The sequence below is a fragment of the Vicia villosa genome, unplaced genomic scaffold (assembly GCF_029867415.1).
Source record: "Vicia villosa cultivar HV-30 ecotype Madison, WI unplaced genomic scaffold, Vvil1.0 ctg.000150F_1_1_1, whole genome shotgun sequence".
NCBI classification, from domain to species: Eukaryota; Viridiplantae; Streptophyta; class Magnoliopsida; order Fabales; family Fabaceae; genus Vicia; species Vicia villosa.
The window spans coordinates 95,509-100,996 of NW_026705040.1; the positions used below are offsets into that span (position 1 = coordinate 95,509).

At 33.8% G+C, this 5,488-nt stretch overlaps 1 long non-coding RNA gene across 3 annotated transcripts; it reads left to right on the forward strand.

The window, feature by feature from the left end:
• Positions 1-529: 529 nt before the first annotated feature.
• On the forward strand, positions 530-2,983 carry LOC131624716 (uncharacterized). 3 transcript variants are annotated; one of them, XR_009290653.1, is made up of 6 exons: positions 530-809; positions 908-1,317; positions 1,398-1,715; positions 2,266-2,368; positions 2,490-2,633; positions 2,722-2,983. It is a non-coding gene; the product is annotated as an uncharacterized LOC131624716 (long non-coding RNA). The 3 variants fall into 3 exon arrangements; XR_009290654.1 differs by having other exon boundaries at positions 733-1,317; positions 2,259-2,368; XR_009290652.1 differs by having other exon boundaries at positions 737-1,317.
• Positions 2,984-5,488: the final 2,505 nt, after the last annotated feature.

The window sequence follows — 5,488 nt, forward strand, 5'->3', positions numbered from 1 at the left end:
CTCTTTATTATAAAGTTTTAATTTTAGAAATTAATGTGTTATATGAATTTATATTTGACTATAGTTAAAATATTGTTAAATAATTTTAATTTTATAAATTATTTTTACTATTTTATTGAAGCATGGAAAAAAATTTATTAATATATTATTACCAATTAAAGTTAAGAGACTACTTTCTCATATTATTCTATTTAGATTCAGATGTTCATATTAAAATTAATTTTTATAAATAAAGAGTTAGTAAATTAATAACTAAAATATTTTGAAATTTTGTAATTTCTCTTTTAGTTTTTAGGTGTGCTTAAAATTATATAATTGATAATTTGATAATTTGATTTACTATATTATTTTGAAGAAAAATAAATAGTTATTCATTTGTTTTGTATTTTTATAGTTGTATATAATAAATATAAATTTGGTCTATTTCTATAATAGATATAAAATTTTAAAAAATAAAATTAAAAAAAGATAAATAGAAAGAAAGATTAAGATAGATACTTATTAGTGACCTAAAAATGCTTCTTCGGTGAGAGCAAACACAACTTGTTCAGAAGCGCTTCAGCGGAGAAGCACTTTTTCTCACGCGCATCGGCTCAAGCTTTCTCGGTTTCTCTTGTGCGACACACTCTCAAACTCATGCTCTCTCCCTCTCAATTCTTACGCAACAACAACAATTACGACGTAGATTATGTTGGTCTCAAATTGGTTGGATTTGGATTTCAGAACTCATTTAAATTGTTAACGATTCAGGATTCGATTCACGTTAGGGTTCAGAGTCTGTTTGCGCTCGAAATTTCAACTCAGAGCAGGTTAGTTTTGTTTCGTGATTCTTTGCATTTTTACGGTTTTTACTCCATTACGTGTTATGCTACAACTGATTGTGATTCGATTTCAATATAAATTTCAGTTTGAGTTAAAGTTAGAGCAGGCATACGATATCATAAAGCTGAGAATGGAGGAATGTTTAGCGGTTGAAGCGACGAGGAGAAGAAAATGCAGCTTTCAATCTTGCTCACAAGGTATTCGATAAAATGCTATTAGCATAGAATTATCGTTGTTATTACCGTTTCGTCAAATGCAAAGTCTTGGACGCCCTCCAAATGGGAAAAACGACTTCCTTCCATTGGTTGCTTTTAGAGGACCCTCAGAAAATCTTTATGGATTGAACACATTAGCATCATCACCCCATAGCTTTGTGTCACGGTGAACTAAAAGTGCCGGCAAGAAAAATTGCACTCCAGCAGGCAATGTTAGGTCTCCAACTTTTACATATTTTTGAACTTCTCGAGGAAGTGCAACTATTGGCGGGTATAACAAGTAAGTGATAACAAGTGAATGCCTTTCTATTGTTTGGTTAGCTGACTTGTTTACCTGATTCAGTTTTTATTGTTTTTCAGCCAAGTTGTTGTTTCTGCTGGAGTATTTCGTGTTTCTACCGGCTTTAGTTTTTGGGTTTGTTTTGGTGGGGTGCAGAGCACACTTGTTCATTTATGTACAGAGTGATCTGCCATTTTGGTGTACAGAAAAACAAAACTACTTGCTGATGCAATTTTTTGTAGCAAAGAAATGAAATGAGAATTAGAATTGAAAATTGAGGAAAAATTAGGAGATGGGGAGTTAAGTGACATTGAGAAACTAGCCAAGCAATTCTCTAACAAGTGGCGGCAACTTGACATCTAGAAGCGTTGATTACAAATACCGACTCTTCCTCCATGGTAATTCTCTTCCAAGCATTTGTCTTCTCAAGGAGTGTTAGCAGCATCATCTAACCCTCCTTTTTCAATATACTGTTAGTGCTCTTTGTTAGTGCTCTTTTGATTCCATTTTATACTGTTTATAGCTTCAGTTACTTGTTACTTGGTGACTGGTGTTGCTTTCATTGGCTGTGAAATTGTGTTTTCTATGAATTTAAGTCCAGTTTCCAATTTTCCATTACAGCTGTTTGACGATAATAATATAGAAACCAAAAAAACCAATAAAATTTGCAGGATGTTGAAGCAGGATTGACAACTAACTTTGCAGAAATTGTTTTAGAGAGTACAGTCCCATGGATTGTGATTGGAAAGATAAATTGCATTTACGTTTAAATTATTACCTTACTTATTACAGAAGCAAATCTTCCTGTATAAATTCTCTGTTAAACTCTCATGTTGCTAAAAGTAACATTAGGTTTCATGAATTCATCAATTTTTTTGGTTCTCATCCTTTAATAAAGCTTCTGTTCAATGCAATATTATAATCTGATGCATTCTTCCAAGATTGTAGGTATTAGAGTCTCATCAAGCAAACAAAGTTGACGCGTCTGAAACTGCCAAGGCTGTGATATCTTGCTTCAATAAGTTGGGGGGTCTCTTTCGATATGGATCAGGTGCGTTAGATCACATTGCACGGTTCATTTTGGTACAACATAGTTTCCCATTCTTCTTTCTATATTAAAAGAACCACAGATTCTTACTGGAGTTTCCCCTTCTTTCCATGAATTTTGTTAGATACAATTAATCAGGGACCCTAAGCATCAAGTTGAAATGGTGGGAGTTCCAGAGTAGTATTTATCGGGTCATGCCTTTCATATGTATCATTTGACATCACCTATGGTGGGAGTTCCAGATGCTGTACTATTTCTTGCTAAAAAGGTGCTTAAAATTTAAGACAACTTCCTCTATTTCCACCGTCGGTATATAACAATTAATATCTTACTTTAATTATATTTGTTGTATGCAGATTGAAGCAAAGGATTCCAAGAGAATCTACAATATGATTGATGTTTTGCGAGAGGGTAATATGCGATAAAAAGTTCTATGGAGTATGATGCAAGATGTGGAAATTTGGGATTCTAATAAAGCAATTTTCATCTTGTGTCCAATTTTCGTATCAATTTATTTGAGGAAAGCTTAGTTTGTACTATTGTGGCTTATCTATAACATGATTTGAGTAAGAACAATATAATATAAAGACGTACGGTTACTAATTTCTTTTATTTTAACTAGAAGCCTGATTATATATAATAATGACAAATTCTACAGCCTAGCTTAAAAAATTAAGGGATAGTTCAGTTTTGTTCTAAAAGGATTGAAATTCATTTTTCATAGAAAACTAGGGATGGATTGAAATTTAATACTAAATGTAATGATAGATTATACTTTTCATTTTTAATAATGTGACTATGTAGTAACTTTGTTGCAAATTTTATAGTATTTTGTTCTATGAATTTGAATTTGTCTTATTAAAATTCAAAACATTTTAAATTATAATTTTATTTTATATATAATTTATAATCTTTCGATCAATTATTAAAATAAAAAATTATTCAATTTGAGTTAGAAACTACCTGCGGATTTACCTGCGGAATTTTCCTGCGGATTTACCTGCGGAATTTTCCTGCGGATTTACCTGCAGATTTTCCTGCGGAATTTCCTGCCGAAAATATTACCCACGAAGGTTTTAGCTGGGGACAAAGAACCGCAGGAAAATCCGCAAAAAATGTGTTTCCTGCGGAAATTTAGCTAAAATCCGCAGGTAATTCCGCAGGAAAATTGAGTATTTCTAGTAGTGGTAATACTCTTGTCTAAGCCCTAATCGAAAGCATTAAGGTTAGGCCATCACATGATTTTATGTTTTGGCAGGTATGTTTTCCTTAACGGAAATCCATTGTATTGTTATTTTTGTTTGTTCTTTGGGAATTTAAGAATTATGGCATTTTTTCAAATATATTGTATTCATTTGGTATCATACCTTACCATTTCAGTTCAAATCTTGATTTTTCTATATTTTTTCAAATCAAAATATACTTTAAAAATTCATGTAGAGTCTAGACCAATCTAAATATTGCAAATCATCATTTGAATCTCGATAAATAAATATAATCAATTTAGTGCCAAATCATCCCATGACCAAGAATAACATTTGACGGCAGGATTTCTGAAAAATCAAAAATAAAAGGTTAATAAGGACTTGCTACAGTCAACAACTCAATACCAAGGCAATTGTCAGTGTCATGATTTTAAATTGTGGTTGCGGATGCGATTGCGGTTGCGGATGTTGCGATTGCGGTCATTGCGCTTGTTGCGATACGCATTGCGGCCGTTGCAGCGTGAATTTTTAAAAGGAAGTGTTTGAAATATTATATTGAAAAACATTTAATGTTATGTTTTTTCTTTATATAAGAAATAAATTGAGTTTTAGAATTCGAATATATTAATTTTTGATGAAAATACTTAAAAAAACATGATTAAAATTTTCCAATGGGGTTCCTAATGCATCTGGAAGCGAGACTTTAAAATCACACTGCAATTGCGGTCCAATGCGGTTGCGGAGGCAACCGCATCCGCAATATTACGGGTGCAATTGCGGTTGCGGACCGCAATTTAAAACCATGGTCAGTGTCATAGCTACAAGGAGCAGAAAACAAGTACTTATACTCCATCCATGTTGAAACTGCTATTTCTAACACTTCAGTTGGTGTAACCGGTTACTGTAATCGGTTACAGGCCCGTGTTTTGCCAAATAGTGGCGCTGTGTAGTGGCATAACCGGTTACGCTGTTTGCCGTAGCCGGTTACACTGAAGCATAACAGTTTTACTTTTCTGTTTTGGCTGTTATTTTAGTTTCCAATCATTTGTAACTTTGTATTATAAAAGGGGACTCGCTACTCCCATTGTTATTAATGCTAATTTTACCACTCACCCTCACTTACTCTCTCTCTCTCTCTCTCTCTCTCTCTCTCTTAATTTTCTCTCAATTCTCTAAACTTCATCTTCTCCGATTGAATCTAATTCTCCATTGATACACCTTAGTCGAGTTTTGTATGTTCTAAGATTTGGCATCAACAGCACTGGTTCAAATCCAATTCCGCTGCAACAATGAGTACCGTTTCCAACGATCGAATCCCTACCAACTGTCATACCCTAATTTTTGACCCCCCTGAGATGACATATATTCAGGATTTTCATCAGGTCAAAGCAAGTACCCAGAGCAGTCACTTCTTCATTTGGCATTTAATCAAGGATGTTCAAAGACAAGAAAACTCAGGCAAAGGATCAATCAGTAGAAGGATTAGTCTCTAACATAATCATAGGACTCAAGAGCTTCATTTTTTCACCTATGATTGATTAGACACCCAGTCCTCTAAGTATAGATTTACTCAGGTCACCAGACTAGGGTTTTTGAGCCTATCAAGGACTGAAGTCAGGGATCACCTTTGGGAAACCCTAAAAAGCTCCAGGACATCTATTAAAGACTTCAATCATCTTCAAATGATCCATACAATAAGATCCACTGGACATCACACCTCAATTCAAGATCCACAGTCACCAATTTCATCTGGTCGACATTTAGGGTTTTTAACCTAATTCATCTAGATAGTTGACTTTTAATCAGGGCATGGATCCAAAACTCAAGACATGATTCAAGAACCTCTACTACCTCAACATAACCCATTTACATCACTCATTTGAGGAGGAGATCTTAATTCCACACAAAAGTCCAAAAT